Here is an 18,646-nt window from a genome sequence, read left to right on the forward strand (position 1 = left end):
ACCAGCTGAACCTGAACATACATCATCCGATCTCAACATGATTTGAACACACAACCTTTTGATGTGGTATCAGATGCACTACCATCACACCACTCCCCATAAGTGCTTTTAATTCCCCCAAGGAGAAAAATATTTTTTTTCATTCTCTCCTGTGAGAAGCACCGCTCTTCCAACGAGGGTCTCTTCTTCCCAGACCACAGATTATTTTTCCTGTCTGGCTCTCACACAGAGGGCAGACACACTGTCTCCACTAATGTGTTTACTACATCTATAGATCTGACCCCCTTACAGCCCTGATATTCCTGGACAGGATCCCATATTGAGCAGTATTTCTCGCGTTCTGAACTTACAGTGTGTACACAATGTACTTTATACACAAAGTAAGTGTTTTCGTAACTCTTGGACGTTTTGTCAAAATGTTACTGGCATGCCAAAATCGCCCCCTCAACTGAACAGTCCCACCCCCCTCAGTTTTGGATAAATTGTCAATGGTCAGATAACTACACTAACCCCGAATTCACAGTTACTACATCAGACTGTTTAATGTGCAGGAGGGCTATCTGTCCAGGAACAGCACGTTACATAGTGTCTATGTTTTGGGGTGTCAACATTATTATGACCTTATTTGCTCAGGTGGACCAATGCCTTGCAGTAGTTTATCCTTATACTTACAATCGTTATATAACTAGGACTGTAGTTATAGAAGTTTCTACTTTCTGTTGGTTTTACAATGATTTCTTAATGATTCAGAACCTCGTTACCGTTGATGTTGTTGCAAAAATGAACACATATGGTTGATGCTCCAGGCAAAAATAATCACGTGAGTTCTGATGAACGTGGAACTGTTCTTCATCACTAAATACCAGATTGCTTGTCGTTATCTTCTAACATGAAATACTAATCAGTGGCATGCTTGCGAGAATTCACTTGGATGGTTGCAATGGCTCCATTTAAACCGAAATATCACTACCCCCCTCAGGATTTCAGACCTCCCCCCCCCCCCTACAGATCATTCCCCTGGCGCCAGTCCTGGGTATAATGATGAACATAGCTGCCTTGCAAGCAGTGAATCTGGGTGTGATTCCCACCTGACCCATCAACAAACCTTTTCCAATGAATCTTTGATCAATTTAAAAAAGTCTTGAAGCTGGTAGGCTAGGGAAGAAGCACTGTTTGAGTGCACTGAGGAAAATGTGCTACTGTGCTGTGCTGCTCCAGTAGCGCAATTGGTCAGGTTGTGGTGCTTTTATAGTGGAGTTATACCGAGGTTGTGAGCTCAATCATCACGTGGAGTATGTTCTGTTTTCAGCTGCAGAAACGTGCTGTTGAATTTATGTCGGTTCTTGTGTTACTTTTTCCTCTCGATGGAGCTGTATTAATGCAGGCACACCTGCTTCCATGTCAAGTTATTTTATCGTTGCTTACAAACCAACACACTGCAGACACCTCTGATATTGTCACTGCTTGTGGGCCACGTGTTCCTGCTGTCAGCCTACCATGATCATACACCTATAGAAATATTACTGCTGTAGGACAGGAGCGAAGAAACAAAACGAAAGCACACCAAGTTTAAAAAGGTCAAAATGTGTCAAAGCCCTTCCTCGAGGAGAATGGGGTTCAAACCTACTTGTGCAGAGTATCATGTATTAAGAGGAGATTGCCTTAACCACTAGGCCACCTCCATACACACTTCAGCCCCCTCCGGACATGAGTTGCCTCTTTCCCCATACTCAAGGGTAATTTTCCTCTTCCACCTACAATTTCAACATTTACCTTGTGAGATGTCAAACCACAGAGCCTGTGCTGCGCTTCAGTGTTAGCTGTAGTGGACACCCCATTGAACATAAAAAGCATATTGAACTCCTTGGACATAAGCCATTTCTCGTCACTTTTCTCAGCGAGCAGGCTCAGCGCACACTGAATACAGGTGTCTCAGAGCAATTGAGATGTGTCCAAGTGGCTGTAAAAGGGATATTTGATGCCAGTGCCGTGGCTTAGTTCTCCGACAGCAGGCGTAGCGGCGCGCCGGTTGGAGTATTCTCGGTCGCATTTAATGGGAACGTCATGGCAGCGTCAGCTCAAACCACCAAATGGAGACAGGCGTGCCGACAAGCTGACCCTGCTGATGCGGGATTAACACTAGGATGCGAGAATGCTGTGGCTTAGTTGGTTAAAGTGCCTGCCTAGTAAACAGGAGATCCTGGGGTTGAGTCCCAGTGGTGCCTGTCTTGCCACACAGTTTATCATTATGGACAGCAACATGCTTCTACATTAAATTTAATGGAAGTGTTCATTTAATTTTTGGAGCAACTTGTTTTTAAACAAATCCATACAAATTGCGAAAGATAAAATACTCATCTGTTTTGTCAGTGCAGAGGAATTACTGCCAGCTGGCAAGGAAACAAAAATGATTTTTTTGTCTTTAGTCAAAAACCTGTGAATGTAGAAAAAAGGTGATGTGCGTTAGTTTCTATGGCACAGTCAGTCAGCATATCCTTCAGTTAAACATAACGTTGGTAAATCAAAAGTCCCCAGAGACGCATTTCAAATTAATCTGACCTCAACACCATCTCCCCTAAATATGATGGGGTTTCTTTGGATGTCTTTAAGCATCCTGATAGTTGCAGAGATTTCAAACTTTTGGCTAACTACAAGAAGTTAATAGTTGAGTGCCTAAGTCAATATCACCGGGAATGTGACTATGTAAACTTAAATAGTATTCAAAATATTGCAATTTTGTTGTAGTTTAAAAAGATATTTTAGCTGGGGATCCTCAAATGATGAGGGTAGAAAAGAGAACTATTCGACACCATCAGGAGTGCTTAACGTGTGATAAAAGTGTTTTTTAATCACAAAGTGAAAATAGTGAATTTGTCTTTCACTTAGGCGTTCATCAAAAGCTCATTAAACAATGAAAGAGAGGCTCGTGTTCCGAATTCTCTTCTTGTCTCATTGTCTTGCTTTGATTTTTAAAATGTACACTGTTGGCTATTCACTCTTCCTAACACGATTAAAGAGCCGAGTTTAGTTCAGAGGTAAAGCATCTCATGCATCGTATGAAGCTCTGTTTTCTATCACCGGTGTCTGCACTCTGGATTTCTTTTTAAGCGCGATATCTTTTCTGTGATTTCTTTCGTTTGAATTCCCTCATGTGTGAATTTCAGCGCGACACATAAACTCGTTTGTCTGTTTTTAAGAGATGCAATTTTTAAAACAGACAAAATGAAAGACTGTTTAACTAAATACACATAGAAAACATGCACCTTATTGAGAAAATTTGGACTGGGGCGATTTATTATTGTAGTGGTGCAAGCTCACAGTGGTGCACTTGAGGAATGCGGTACAAGGGCCAGTGGTGCACTGGATAACGCATCTGATTATGGATCAGGAGACTGTAGGATCGTAATGCTCTTAAACCCAATACCATAACCGTAGTGTGTTCATTCCGACACAACCTTTCTATCGACTGAATAAGCCTCCTGTTCCATCTCCATCTTCTTCCCACACATTCCGGCTATTTCAGCACCGTTATTGTTGGACTGCAGTCACAGATACGTAAGGGACACTATTCCGAAGAACCGTCTTAAATAAATAACGTTGCAAAAGGTAACAATAATGTTTTCTTAATGTAACCTTACATTTGGCCGTACAATACAATTTTCTGTACCCTCAAATAAAAAAAAATCTTACTGCTTTCTCCTGAGAAACACAAGTGTAGTGTCAAATCACAATAAATAATACAACAAATATACTAAATTAACACCCAGATATGACAACACACAGCTATGACAGAACACATTGAAGACTTAAAAGCCCTTTAAATTTTTATTTCCTTAATTTCCATTCTCTTCCCTCCCCAGGATAACTGAAAACTAACTATAATAAAGACTGTATATGCATTACTTGTAATACAGCTACTAATAAAGATATACATGGAACTTAATTATTAATAAATAACATTTGTATTACTAAAGATGTGTTATGATAACATTCATTGTGAATATTTGTGGTGTCTGGAAAGCAATTTTAGTTAAATATAATAATAATTTTCAAGCAAGTGGTGCATAAGCTTGTTAATTAATGAGTACATTATTTCCATTACATTCAAGACAGTTCTAATGTGATCAATTGTTCTGCTTAGTCCGCTACTGAGTTGCTTAAAACCTATGAAGAGGTGGTTTAAGCTAGACTCCTAATGCAGTAACATCTAATGGGCAGCAGCTGTTATTTTAGGTTTGTTGCAATTGAGAACAGGTTTAGTACAGAGCTGCTGACAAATTTCAGTGGAGTTTATTGTATATAAGTTTATTGCAATTGACCCATTGTAGCTACCAATCAGCAGCAAGGAAAAACAAACTTCACTTGTGCCTTTTAAAAAAAGGGAAACAGAGTAGTAGTTTATGTGGTAATTTCAGGTGCAATGTAAGAACTAAAGTTAACTACTCCCATAGTAATGCGTGGGGTCCTATCAATAGAAAATAAAATGTTGTAACCCGAAAACACAACAAACACAAAACGAGAAGTCTTCCAGGAACCTAGGTAAATCCCTGTAGTAGTCTAACAACTATGAAAAAAAAACAACCAAACGCAACAACTTCAAAAGAAAAAGAAAACAAAACATTAAAAACAAATCTGGGGAACAACAAAAACACAGAATCTAATGCGAGAGCTTTTTCAAGTCTTCAGTGCTCCTCTCGTCTCAGTATACCTCTCTCATATATTTGTTTACAGGTCAGCTGGAGGTACACAGCTGATGGTAATTTAAGTAGTCACAAATTATAGTACATTATATACAATATTGTAATCAACATATGGCTAATCATCAACTACTACTAGATCTTCACAAATCAACCAATCAGACATACCCATTACACATTTTCACATATTAACTGCACTTTTCTACAGTATTTGCTCAGTCATAGAATACAAAGTGACCATATTTCAAAGTTCAAAAGTTGTAGTAACTTTTTAGAACATGGAGCTTTTTGTAAAACACTTTATTTTGGCATTAAAAGATCAGCAAGATTATACATTATAAACTAAAAAAAGAAAGTATGCCAGAGGTGGATCCTATTAATCAGATGTAAGCTGTCATATAATGACCTATCTGTAACCTAGAATACTAGTAGTGAATATTTTCCACACCACAGAGAGAATATAATATCATACCAGTAGGTTTTGATTGTCCATGTTGTCAAAGACTTGCTTGTGTGTCAGGACTCTTCCATTGTGCTCAGCCTCTTGATGTGGAATTGGGAGTCCACCTGTTCTGTACACTTTCCCACACGCCTCAGTTCATCTCTGATCTCTATCAGGAGACCCAATACCCAAAACTCTGAAATCATTCACATTTTGTATCAGCATTTGAAAGGAATTAGGTTAGGATTTTCTTACACTATTGTTACATTAGCATAACTGTAGTGTTGTTAATGTGCTACATGCAATTTATAATCCTAAAATTGTTAAATTTCCACATTTGTAGTTGATGTTGTATGATCTTCACCTTCACAATATTTTGATGTGCCATTTATTGCTTATTAACGTACTATTTTTAATCAAAATAATATTAAGTAAGACCTGTATGTATTTAAATAGTATTATTATTATTTAGGAACAAGTAATAGGTTTATTCCATGCTGAAAAAAAGAAGAAAGAGAACACAACGTTTCGGCCGTGGAGCCTTCTTCAGGTGTGAGAGAGACAGGGCAGTAGGCAAAGGTATGACGAAGAGATCTAGAAAAAGATTTGGAGGAAGGCATAGTGGGTCGCAGCAGCTGTAGGCGGTAGTAGTTCAGGTGGGTAGCTGCGTCAGCATGCGTAGGCTGCAAAGCTGTCTTTGTTGTTTGCCATTTAGGTTAAATACTGTCATGTTTTTCTCAGCTATCCTCTTTTGATGAGTAAGTATAAATAATAATGCTGTCTGCATTAGCCACCCACTGTTCCAGCATGAGTGCACAAAGAGGAGTGGTAGAGTGTTACTGAGATGTCATTCAGAAGGGAAGTGATCCAGCTTAGCTCTCTGAGGTCTGGTAGATACATTTTCCATATGAGTAATGTAGGATCAACTTCTTCAGGCTGGAGGAAGGGCTCGCATTTCGGCAGCAGTAACTGACTGAGAAGTGACTCCAAGGACCTGGTCTTATCAGGTTGCTTTGGCACGTTTGTCAGTTCTGCTGAAATGGCCTGTCTATAGGGATATTTAGGAAGGAGAGGAATGACTATCTGAAAGGTGCCATGATCTTCTGGCTGTTTGGCGTAATCATGAATGACACGGTAAATGCGTGTTCTTGCAATAAGAGAAACAAGATCCATAAAACACTGGCAGAAGTACAAAACCTGAGCGGATAAAAAGACACCTGTTTCTGCCTGATTTCAAACAGGGGATCTTGCGCATGTGTGATGAATGTGATTGTTACGTCCCAGTGTGTGGTCTGTGTGTGTTTTTTTTTTTTTATGTTCCACACTGCTGACCTTTGATTGTTCTCCCTTCCCCATTGGCCCACCATTACAGCACTGTTCCGTATGACATCATCATCAATCAGCCTCTCAGCCAATCAGACTGCACCTTATTCAGCATATAACATGGAGGTTTTCAGGAAGGAGAAGCCTTTCGTTTGACTTTGGTCCTGCTTCGTTTTTGCTTCGCTTCATTTTGTTTTGGTTATCGCTTCGCTTCTGATTTTGTTTCGGCTTTGTTGGTTTGTTTTGCTTTGTGTGTGTATTTTCGTATAACTTCGGCTTTCTTGTGTTGTTGGTTTCTGTTAGTTTCTTTATACTTTCGTTTGTTTGTGTTATCCTTGTTTTGCCATTACCTTGCCCTAATGTGTTATATGTTCAACCTTTGTGTTCTATTGTACACTGTTCCTGTTGATTACTCTCTTCCCTTATTTGTATTCCTGGTTCACTTGTGTTTTTGTGTGAACTTTTGTGTATAGTTTAGTTTAGGTTGTTGGGTACATTCTACGTACTAAGTTGATTTTGTATTACTAACACTAGTTTAGTACGGGTGAGTGCCATTTGACTTGTATGGTTTTGGGTAGTCAGTGGAGGTTGGCTAGGGTGTTGAAGATGCCGAAGACCGTGTGTTTCGGGTTTTCTGTAGTCAGATTAGCTTTCCCTCACTTTCCTAGCCAGCTCCATTTTGTTTGTTATTTTCTTTTCTTTGGCACCACACTAGTTCCTTACCCTGTGTGATATTGTGTCCTACCAGTCACTTATTCAACTTAAAATCATCACCTTTGCACCAACCCTTGTTATTACGCTTCCTAGTCCCTCACCAGAACCCACCTGCTTCCAAAAATTATCCTAAATGTTACACCCCTTTACCCATAGACACTTGGGGTTGTAACAGTGATAATCACAATATTACAGAAATGACAGCAGCATTGAACGTGGCGAGACGTAGAACATTGTTAATTCTCTTCAAATACTCACAGTCTTCTGCTGTATTAATTTACTGTGCTCATCAGGCAGTAACAAACCTGTTACCTACACACTGTTTCTAGAGTTGGATAGGTGACTCCACATTCTACAGCTCTCTAGCAATAGAGGAAGTCAGACTACAGAAATGGAGAAAATCTCCTCTTCAGAATGTGGAAATATATTCCTGAGAGAAGTCCTTTCTCGAAGTTCAACACTCCCTGCAAGTCACCCATTCCCCCCTTGCGCAGTGTAGTGGTTACCACATTCTCTTATCACAGCAAAGGGTTTCTGTTTGAAAGCGGGCGAAAACAAGTGATCACTTTTCTCACAATTGTCACTGCTGACGTTGCTTTATGGGTCTATTTTCTATACTGTGCTGATCAATTGGAAACTAAAGGGTGAAAAAGACACGTTCCCACACCTAAGGTTGAACCCAAGTAACCACAGTCAAATACCAGGAATACTACAGAAGCACACAGCTATATCAAGATATCCAAATGCAAGACCCTATTTATATTGTTTGAGAAATATTAATACAGATGTTTGTTTTTCACCAAAACACTAGGCTTTCTGACTTCAGAAAACCGTCTAAACAAATACTAAAAGAGCAAAAATTCCACTTCCTGAAGGAAACAAAAACACATGTACCTTACCAAACTTTGAGTACAGGCGATTCAGGGTGATAATACAAGACCATTTAAAATTAAACAAACAAAACCTGTCAACAGGCAATCCTAACTACTAATAAAAAACTGAAGTGGCAATACACAGTAGGTGATATTTGGGTGTAAATTAAATCCATGCAAGAAGAGAGTTTAGTGTTATTCTTCCAAATCTGATATGCAAATGAGAGATCTGGCTCAGCCAATCACAAAGCTGCCATGGTCTGGAATGGAGCTGCTCTCCTCTTCTTGTTATTGTTAAAAATGTAAACAAATGACCTGGAATTTAAACACAACCATTAGATTGTAGTTTGACAGATAAGCTTGTGAACCTTCTCATAAGATATGAAGGACAAGGACTAAAAGAACAATAAACCCTGTAAAGAAAGTTTACTGAAGCTGACATATCCTGCCTAACACAAGATTTCAAGAATGTAAGAGCATTTCAAATTGAACACAAAACGTGTAAAATGGCTTTCAAACTAACCTGCTCATAAAGAAGATGTAGAAGAATGTGGTTGTAACGTTCAGTGCATATAAGAAAGAGACCACATGGTTTTGTTTCAAATGTTGTATGCAAATATGATATCTGGCTAACCAATCAGAAAGTACTTTGCTTATCCAGCATCCTATCAAACAACATTTGCAGATTTACACACAGTAGTTCATTTAACAGTTTCAGAAATATACATGAACAAACGCAACTGTTAGGTTTTACATCTTGAAATTAAAGGCACAAGAAAATTCTGTGCAGGTGGCCAGAGGAAAGAGCTTCACTAAAAGTCAGCTGACAACAGCAGTGTTCTTGAAACTATCATACAAGATCTTTTTATTCATAAAAGTCCCAATTAAATTGTTTGAAAATTATTGTTAAACACATCTATTTTTTTACCAGAAAACAGGCTTTCTGACTTCAGAAAGCCTTCTAGACAAATACTAAAAGAGCAAAAAATCCAGTTGGTGAAAAAAAACAAAAACATATATACCCTACCAAACCTCGAGTACAGGCCATTCAGCGTGATAATACAAAACAATTTAAAATTAAACAAATAAAAGCTGTCAACTGGTAATCACAGCTACTCATAAAAAAAATGAAGTGGCAATACACAGTAGGTGACTCTTGAGTGTAAATTAAATCCACTAAATTTAGTGTTATATTTCCAAATCTGATATGCAAATTAGAGATCTGTGCCAGCCAATCACAAAGCTCCCATGGTCTGGAATAGCGCTGCTCCCCTCTTCTAGTTATTCACACTGGTGTTAGGTTGCATATTAGCACACCATCTAATTCAGTTGTTTCAGAAAAAAAAGTAAACAAATAAACTGGATTTATTTGTTGGAGCTTCACCAATCTGTTTTTCCACCAAATAAATTGGCTTTCTGACTTCAGAAAAACCTTCCATTTATTTTTTAAGAACTATTTTAATTTCACAAACAAATACAAAGAATCACAAAATAGGAAACTTTAATAAATATACTGAAGTGGAAATCTAATAAGTAAATTGATTCTTAAAAATGTAGAGAAATATATTGGTGCTTTTAGATAATATATTTCAAGGATGTAACTGCTGTGCTACAGAATTTTAGAAAACAGTTCGTCAACAAAGTACACTGTTTAGGTTAGTTTAGAAGACAATGTACCAAAACAATATATGCTGTCTGGGTCATTAGAATTAGCTGAAAGTAACTGATAAGCTTTGAATAACAAATCTAGTTTTTCTTCTCTCGCTCTATGATGTAATCTGTTTTCTCTTAGAGAAAGGGGAAGTTTTAGAAGGGTCCAAGTGCTGAACTTTTTTACAGCGCAACGTCTTATAAAAACCCTGTACTGCTTGTAACAAATTGAGTCTCTGGTTGCACTTTGCGAAGTGGCAGCAGGGCTCCCAATATTGCAATATTGAAATAAAGATCTTACTCAGGTGAGAACTCTCTTTTGTGGCTTCCTTGATAGTTATATTTCCATGACAATACCCAAAACAATATATATGAAACCATCTCTTTAGGTTATAGTGCTCTAATAATGGACAGGGCCAGGCTACCTGCTCCCTTGACTGGAACCTCAATGCCTTTGAACACCCCCATGTTCCTCAACCTCCTGTTTTTATTCCGTCAGCACCTCTGAACTCAGTTCCATGAAGGACTATAGAATACTGGCTTAGCCAGGTGCGAATGTCCTCCATCTTTGCAAACTCTGAGAACAAAACAACATGCACAGTTGAATATGGATCTTCCCATAGGCCTGAACTATCATTCTTTTTGACTCAAACAACTCCACACATTGTTCAAAGCGAAGGGAGGTAGCAGTAACAACTTCAAACGTTTTCTCCACATTCTACAGATCTCTAGAAATAGAGGAGGTCAGGCTGCAAAAGTGGGGGAATGGAAAAAATCTCCTCTCCAGAATGTGGAAATATTTTCCTGGATTGAGTCCTTTTCTCTGCAAGTCACTCCTCCCCACCTTGTGCAGTGTAGTGATTTTCACGTTCTCTTAACACACTGAAGGGTTTCAGTTCGAAAGCAGGAGGAAACAAGCGATCTCTTTTATCAAAAGTTTAGCTCTCCTGACAGTGCTTAACGGGGCTCTTTTCTACACTGAGCTGCTTATTTGGAAAACATAAGGGAAGAGAAAAGTTTCCCTTATTGGGAGTTTAACCCAGGCCACCTGGGTGAAAATCCAGAATCCTAACCACTAGACCATACAGGAGCACACAGCCTCACAAACAATGTGTAATTTCTGTCTTTATAGCGCACTTGTTCCATAGCTAGCTGGCACTCAGAGTACTGCAAGATCTATTTACTGAGAATTAGTTGAAGTATAACGTCAGGACTATAACCCCAGCTTTCAGGGGGACTGCAACCTTAACACAGAGCCTTAGACCACTCAGAAAAGGTTTGTTGGCTTTTATAAGTAATTACATGTGTGAAATCTATGTCTCTCAGGCCTGTGAGACTACATCACAGAAGTGCAAACTTGGAGGATGGGCTTAGTAGATAGGGCAACAATTGCGACACGCGCCAAGCCTCTTATGTCCACTGCACATGCAGACTTTGAAAGGGGTCTCAGATTTTATGGGTACTCAATTCTATACGACACTGGCAAGACGGAGTAAAGGAGCAGACCCTTTAAGAGACAAAAACAACACATTGTTACAGCCAATGTTAATTAAAAGGGCAGCACAGCGTTGGAACTACTGTCACGGATGTTATAAGGGCATACCGTGGAATGGCCAGGAGAGCAAAATAGGCCCTATGTGTAGTGGCAAAACGGGTGTTAGCCCGTTTAGGAGGTCAGATGATGTCGGGTAGAAACTTAAGTCCTCAGGTCGCGGAGGAGATGGCCTGGTGCTAGGCAGGTCTGAAGACATATGAACCCTCAATACTGAATGAGGAGGAAAGGGTGACCCGGAAATATATAGCCCCAGACAAAGACAAACCAGAAGGACAAGCAAAGCACAGGGAAACTAGGACAGGACAGAGTGGGAGCGCCCTCTAGCTGTAGAGGGTGTGACAACTATTAGTTTTGAGTGATTGAAATCCATTTTCAATGGTGCTTTTCCTGCTCATAACATTACCAGTGAGAAAGAGGATTGTGAAACCCCCATTGCTTAAACAGCGAGTGTGTTGGTGGTTATAGTAAGAAGTTTCCATAAAATGAAGCATTATATTTTTGTAATACGTTTAGTGCCTATAAAAACTATTCACCCCCCTTGGCCTTTTCACATTTTATTGTGTTACAGTATGGAACCATGATGTATTTAACTGAGAATTGTTGCACTCATCAACACAAAGTGCTCTATAATATCAAAGTGAAAAAATTCCAGACATTTTACTAAGTCATCAAAATAAAAAACACTAACCCTAACACTCAATACCCAGTTTATAAGGTGAAAAATTATGCTTGAAGCACAGCAAAGTTCTAAAACCAGCATTTGAAAAGCACCCAGAAACATAAAATGTCCAGTTCTCAAAAGTAAAATCTTTAGCTTTGAAAGATTGTTATCCATGTTTTCATTTTTTCTTTTTTTACATAACATGCTTTCGAGAAATAAACCGCCTATTACAATGAAGGCAGCATTAGCAAATGTGCATCTAGCTTTGTTAAATAAAATCAGGACGTTTACCTGTCTCAAATTGATCACTCTTTGCAGGCACACTACGGAAACCCAGGGATGTGAGCTGGGAGAATTGACTCTTACAAAGAGTGTTGACCTAAGAGAAAAGGACTCCTCCTCTCAGTAATACATTTCCACATGTTGAAGAGTCGATTTTCCCCATTGCTTTCCCATATTTTTTGGTGTGGTTATTGATCACTGCCAGTTATCTGCCAAGTCACAGTGAAACTGTTACAGTGAAAAGATTAATACTATTTATTTTATTGGAATACATGTGTAATGTCTCATTCTTACAAGCAATTTTTAAGGAAACACTAGTGTAAATTATAGTGTTGTAGCGGTGAGGCTTAATAATAAGGCAGAATTAAGTGTTTCTGAGCTTTCCCAAATTAGGCCTCATTTCTCTGTTCATCTCTGTGGTGCAGCCACAGAGAAACCATTCATGCAAGGTGATTTAAGGTCCAAGGACAGCTCCCAAAGGGGGATGCATTTAGCTAAGCCTGGCTATCATGATCAATGGTCATCCATTGGTGCCTATCTGTCTAGGGAGTGCGAGTTGGACATCTGGATTGCATTCCTAAGTGTCAGGACTAAGTGACTCATATCTCACCTTGATCAACCAATCAGGGACTGGTAGGGCCGAGTAACCCACGTGGGACTCTGATGCCCATGGAACTTTCAGCCAATCAATGAGCTGAAGTTCCTCCAGGTAAAAACAGGCAACACAGAGAGCCTGAGTGATTCAACAAGATTCAGACAAGATTCTAAAGGGAATTCAAAGGAGAATTCCAGGGCAGGACGGCCCAGGAGCAGAAGGCTCCCAAGGGCAGGACATTCTCGCAGCGCGCCTCCTGACCATCCTGAGACTCAGCCCGGACAACCACGGAACGGCCAGTGTGTCCGAGTGCCAGAACTTTCCTCTGTTCTAAGAGTCTAGAGTGGAGGTTGCCAGAGAGTAACCAGCAGTAGGCCTCGTGAACAGGTCGGAACTGTGGACAGCTGAATCACTATTCAGAACTAGCTCTTCATTAGGAACGAACCGGTCCTCTTCCTGACTTGCTGGGACACACAGTCATCTTTTCTCCTGTGCACAAACTTTGCTAGTTAAAGCCAACAGTGAGTATCAGCAGCACACCGTCGCAAGCCGCACAGCACAGCCTGGCACCGAGCCAGAGAGCGCGGATTGGACAGCAACAGCCTGCAACTGTTCCTTTGTGCCCGCAGGAGATCTGAATCCCCAAAAATTGGATGAGTATTCAACTTCAATGCATTACAGCTCGAGAATTCAATTGTTATCCCAACCAGTTGATATCAATTTAATTCCTAAGAGTTATGTACTTGTTTGAGTATCTAATGTAGAAGTTGTAACCAAGTTCACTTTACGAAACGGTCTTAATGAATGATATACTGAACGTATTTCCTCTTGATATGTGTAACACTTTGTAACTGATTGAATATATATCTTTTGTATTCTGATAACCCTCTCGATAAGATCTGTTAGGTTTATATGCATATTCTATGTATTATTAAATGTATCCTCGTGTATTAGTACCTGTGTGTGCGCGTTGTTTGAGTTATATCGCATGGTTGGATTCTAAAGCCACCAAAAGAATCAACTTTGTGATTTACTGCTACAATTAATAATTGTCTCAGTAAATGCCCAAACCCTACAGAACTGGTGCCTTCAGAGAGCCACTATGATTACATATTTGGCGTCCCTGAACCGGTTTTCTCTACATTTATTTGGCGTCCCTGGCACGGGCGTGGCAAGACTGAAATGAGTCAACCAAGCGGAATAATTCAATATAAAACGCCGCGGGTTTCATACACGACAATACAGTGTGCTGAAAGCCGAAAGAAAAAAAGTTCCCCTTGCTCTTTAAGCAGTGCTTGATTGTTTTGTGATCTTTTGCGATCTACCGGGTTGATTGCATACTTGATCTTGTGGTTTTCTGTGGTAAAACTGTGATTTCGTACTTAAAAGTAATACTCTTTAAGTTTAACGATGGTTGGTAAAAGGTCTGAATTCGAGTCGCTATTAAGCACTCTCTCTAGCAGCGACAGGTCTGACCACGATCTCTTCCACATCTCCGTCAGCGGAGAAGCTAGGAGAATAGATCTCCATTCTCTGAGAGAGCTAGCGAAGGACATAGAGAGATTTGACCCCGCAGTGTCAGAGAATAATATCGAGAGTTATATTCAGGACCTCAGGTATAACCTGCAGTACCTGCCAAACGCCACAGAACAGGAGAAAGTGTTTCTTGTCAGGAAAACTACCAGCAGAGCTGTACATGAGTGGATGGCTAGGCAGATGAAGAAAGTCTGTAATGACTTTGAGCAGCTTTGTCAAGCACTTATCGAAGAATACAGTGCGTTTATTGACCCGACTGCTGCGATAGCCGCCGCTCTTAACATTAAGCACGAGAGAGCAGAGTCCCCTCGCGAATATTACGAGAGACTTAGACGAACTTATTTTGCAGGGCGAAATGATGAGGGTTGCGAAGAGAACATACATTTCAAGGGTTTATTCATTGCGAATCTCCACCCATCAGTCAGAAAGATGATCTTAATGCATATAGATGCACAGACCATGAAAATGACTGATATTAAGAGATTCGTGCAGAAAGCCTGGGAGTATGATGTCCAAAGTCGCTCTGAGCAAAAAGCTGTTAAAGCGACTGTGTTCGCCGTCAGAGCCAGCAGGGTTAATTCCCCCCTGCTCGAAGGAGCACAGGCTCCTGAGCTGGCTAAGCCCCGTTCCAAAGCACTCACACTGGACCGCACCCAGCGTCCTAAGTGCCATGAGAACACCAGGGGAGGGAAAGGGCTAGAAAAAACTGAACAAAAGGATTCAGTAGCCGCCCGCCTGGCCAGGCTTGAACAAGCTTTATTAGGACAGGGACAACCGTTCCCCAAGGCTGCCGGAAGCGTGAATGAGCTGATACTCTCCACTGGAGGAGGCGGAGACCCGCCCCCTCTCCCTCCCTCAGTCTATCTGATTGAGCGGAATGGTTCCTGCCTGGATAAGGTCAGCCACTCCCAAGTGAGTGCTGACTCCACCCCTGAAGTCACAGAGCAGGCAGTAAAACGCAGAGGAAAAGCAAGAAGCTTTTACCTCAAGGCTGCCATGGGAGATGTCTTACCCAGTGAGACACTGATTGACACTGAGGTTGAAAGGTGTTTGATGTCACACGGCAAGCTCAAACGGGTAGAAAAAGAAAAGGGCATGCGACTCAGAGAGGAACCTTTGGTGGATCACCAGAAAGGCAAAGTGTGGAAACAGGTCAAGGCTCCTAAGTCTTCTGTACAGAAGGAAAGGGGGGCCAAGAGGCAGACTGTGCTCACACAGAGCCCACCGAACACAGAAGCCCATGCGGAGATTCCTTCTGTTCCCTCTGGACAAGAAATAAAAATATTTCCTTGTTCCCCAGATATACAGGGAAGTCCTGTCCCGGCTGAGGTCCCAACAGCCTCCCTGCCACAGGAGCGCTGCTCCAAGCAGCCGCCTGATCCACCAGGTAAAGCACACCCCTTCTACATCCCTAAAGAGGAGCAGATCTCCCCACATGGCGATGAGAAGGAGCTTTCCCTGTGCACCCTGGCACCCAAGAGGGTTCAGGAACACCACCCCGCAGTGGTGGAAGGGATCCAGATGGCAGGAGACCAGGTTGGTGATGTAGCCCTCACCCTTGGCCCTGAGAGGTCCTCTATTAGTGAGGATCTGCTTGAGCAGCTGTCGCAGGGCCACCGCCAGGTGCCCCTAGTGCAACATTCACAGGTTAGACAGGAGGTCCAGCTGGACGCTGAGACTACTGCGCTGTGGACACACCTGATCCCAGATGCCGATTCCCTCTGCTGTGACCCAGGGAACCTGCAGTCAGGTAATATTATTTCTCACAACTACCAGGTAGTGAGTGAGACTGACCTGATTGTTCCTGCCTCAACGGCAGGGTTGCCAACACACCCAGTCCCCAGGAAGGGACAGGGAATGAAAGCCGAGCCGGTTTTCTTACAGCCACCAGCTCAGTTTGTCAGTCTGAGTCTGACCAACAGTGGTTCAGCCAGACTGGAGCTGGATGGTAAAGTCACCCACCTGCCAGTGCAGGACATCGCAAAGAGAGGTGTCAGAATCCCCGCCTGCACTGACATGGGCCTGGTGAGTGATAGTGAGTTCAAAGACAGTGAACTAGCTATCCCAGTGCTGGGGCAGCTCCCTGAACCCCTAGCGAGGGAAGGGGGGAGCGAGCAGGTGTCCTACACCCACGCCCAGCGAACGATTGTAAACATGCCAATAGAGGGATTCCTCAATCAGGAAGTGTGCAGGGTGGACCTGAACAGTGAGAATGGGGTAACAATCCCAGATCACTCAGGTGCTCCAGATGACCACTCAGCCGAGGGTCAGGCATGCTCCACCGCTGCACCGCCCCCTGCAGGGTTCCTAGAGCACAGGCATGAACAAATCGAAAAAGCAGATGCCCTGGAAAAGGAGGAGCAGCATCAGCCGCTGCGTCAGATCTCCCCAGATTTCCAGGAGGTTGGTGCCCAAGATGCCACATGGCATACTGAGAAAGACACCATGTACATGCTGCGCCAGCTTAGAAAGGCAACAGTCACTCAGAAGGAGATGACTGGGATCAACCACCCGAAAAGACTTTTGGGAGGACTGATTGCTGCCACCACTGTTGTGCATTTGCTATTTCTGGTAGGTTTGTGTGCTACTGGCACTCTCACCCTGACTGCCCCAAGAAGGCAGGGGTCAGAGATGCCAGAGGGTAGTGACAGACTGTATCAACAGCAGCAAAAGTTGGAAAGCTTAGGGAATACCCTACAGGCAACTTCCTATGCAACAGGGTTAAACCTTATTCCCCAACCAGTGGACATGATTGTTGGTGTTATACAGTGGGTTTATGCTTGTGTGCAACAGGCCAGAATGTTGACACAAGACCTGTTAAGGGAGTTTAGTGCCACTGTAGCCAGTCTAACCACGGCACAAATCCCAACCCACTTGATTCCACTCTTCTCAGTAGAGGAGCATGTGACATTAACCCCATCGCTCATAGCTCACCCAGAAGGCAATCCAAGATTGAATTCGGTTCCAAATCTTGAGATGGGTATGGCTACCAAAGCTATCCATTGGCTGTGTCTAAACGATTCACCAATGAAGGGTGTAAAGCTACTAATGAGCAGGGGGAGGTTAATGAACCCCATGAAGAGCAGGTGGGAAGTAAATGGCTGGTAAGCACACCACATTTAACTGACACTATGACTTGTGACGGGCATGATATAGCTACCACAATGCAGCTACCTAACCAATAGTTTTCCTGTAAGTTCCCGAGGAGGCCATAGTACAGCATGGTAACTTAACACTGTACGGTCTGGAACCAGACAATATAAGACCAAACTTGAGGTCTAAGATGCCTTCAGGTGCCACACTATTCAATCGGATAGAAATCCAAGAAACAGTAAGCCCTGAAGAGGTACAGGTAGTTAGTTTGCTTTAATGGAACAAACCTCCAAACCACCCTAGCAGATACCCAACACAGGTGTTGTGGTTTATCGGGGGCTGGGAACAGGAACTGTTGTTATTGTAACACTACTGCCAGGTAGCTGGATCATGACTGACAGTGTACTCTGAATGATGTACTCTCACATCAAGATGTACTCTGGGTAGCATGAATGAGTCAAAGGTAGCATGTCAAAAGAAAGGAAGTGACTTCTCCCCAAATATCTACCACAGAGGTATCAGATATTGACAGTGAACTTCCTGATGTGTAATTCCTAGACTTAGATAATGTCTCCTACCGTGTTTATACACACTCCAGATGTTATTCATCCTGTTTGTATCCAATGCTGGTTCCGGTATGAATTCTCGAGGAGTAATGTAGACATTTAAGATTAATGTTCTAATGGCAAGGGACATCACTTAACTCTGTTTTGTTTTGAAGGCAACAATGCCTCGGGACCTCGTGGCCTTCAAAAAGGGGGGATATGTAGCGGTGAGGCTTAATAATAAGGCAGAATTAAGTGTTTCTGAGCTTTCCCAAATTAGGCCTCATTTCTCTGTTCATCTCTGTGGTGCAGCCACAGAGAAACCATTCATGCAAGGTGATTTAAGGTCCAAGGACAGCTCCCAAAGGGGGATGCATTTAGCTAAGCCTGGCTATCATGATCAATGGTCATCCATTGGTGCCTATCTGTCTAGGGAGTGCGAGTTGGACATCTGGATTGCATTCCTAAGTGTCAGGACTAAGTGACTCATATCTCACCTTGATCAACCAATCAGGGACTGGTAGGGCCGAGTAACCCACGTGGGACTCTGATGCCCATGGAACTTTCAGCCAATCAATGAGCTGAAGTTCCTCCAGGTAAAAACAGGCAACACAGAGAGCCTGAGTGATTCAACAAGATTCAGACAAGATTCTAAAGGGAATTCAAAGGAGAATTCCAGGG

At 42.0% G+C, this 18,646-nt stretch overlaps 1 protein-coding gene and 2 non-coding genes across 3 annotated transcripts in view; 1 reads left to right on the forward strand and 2 right to left on the reverse strand.

Annotated features, from left to right (window-relative positions):
* LOC138242549 (antigen WC1.1-like) overlaps positions 1–18,646 on the forward strand; it is a 621,195-nt gene that overhangs the window by 520,424 nt on the left and 82,125 nt on the right. The window lies entirely within an intron of this gene.
* LOC138243892 (U7 small nuclear RNA) lies at positions 7,984–8,041 on the reverse strand. The gene has a single exon (XR_011192510.1). It is a non-coding gene; the product is annotated as a U7 small nuclear RNA (small nuclear RNA).
* On the reverse strand, positions 8,983–9,040 carry LOC138243830 (U7 small nuclear RNA). Its single transcript, XR_011192448.1, has one exon. It is a non-coding gene; the product is annotated as a U7 small nuclear RNA (small nuclear RNA).

This window comes from Lepisosteus oculatus, chromosome 14, assembly GCF_040954835.1.
Source record: "Lepisosteus oculatus isolate fLepOcu1 chromosome 14, fLepOcu1.hap2, whole genome shotgun sequence".
In the NCBI taxonomy this organism is placed as follows: domain Eukaryota; kingdom Metazoa; phylum Chordata; class Actinopteri; order Semionotiformes; family Lepisosteidae; genus Lepisosteus; species Lepisosteus oculatus.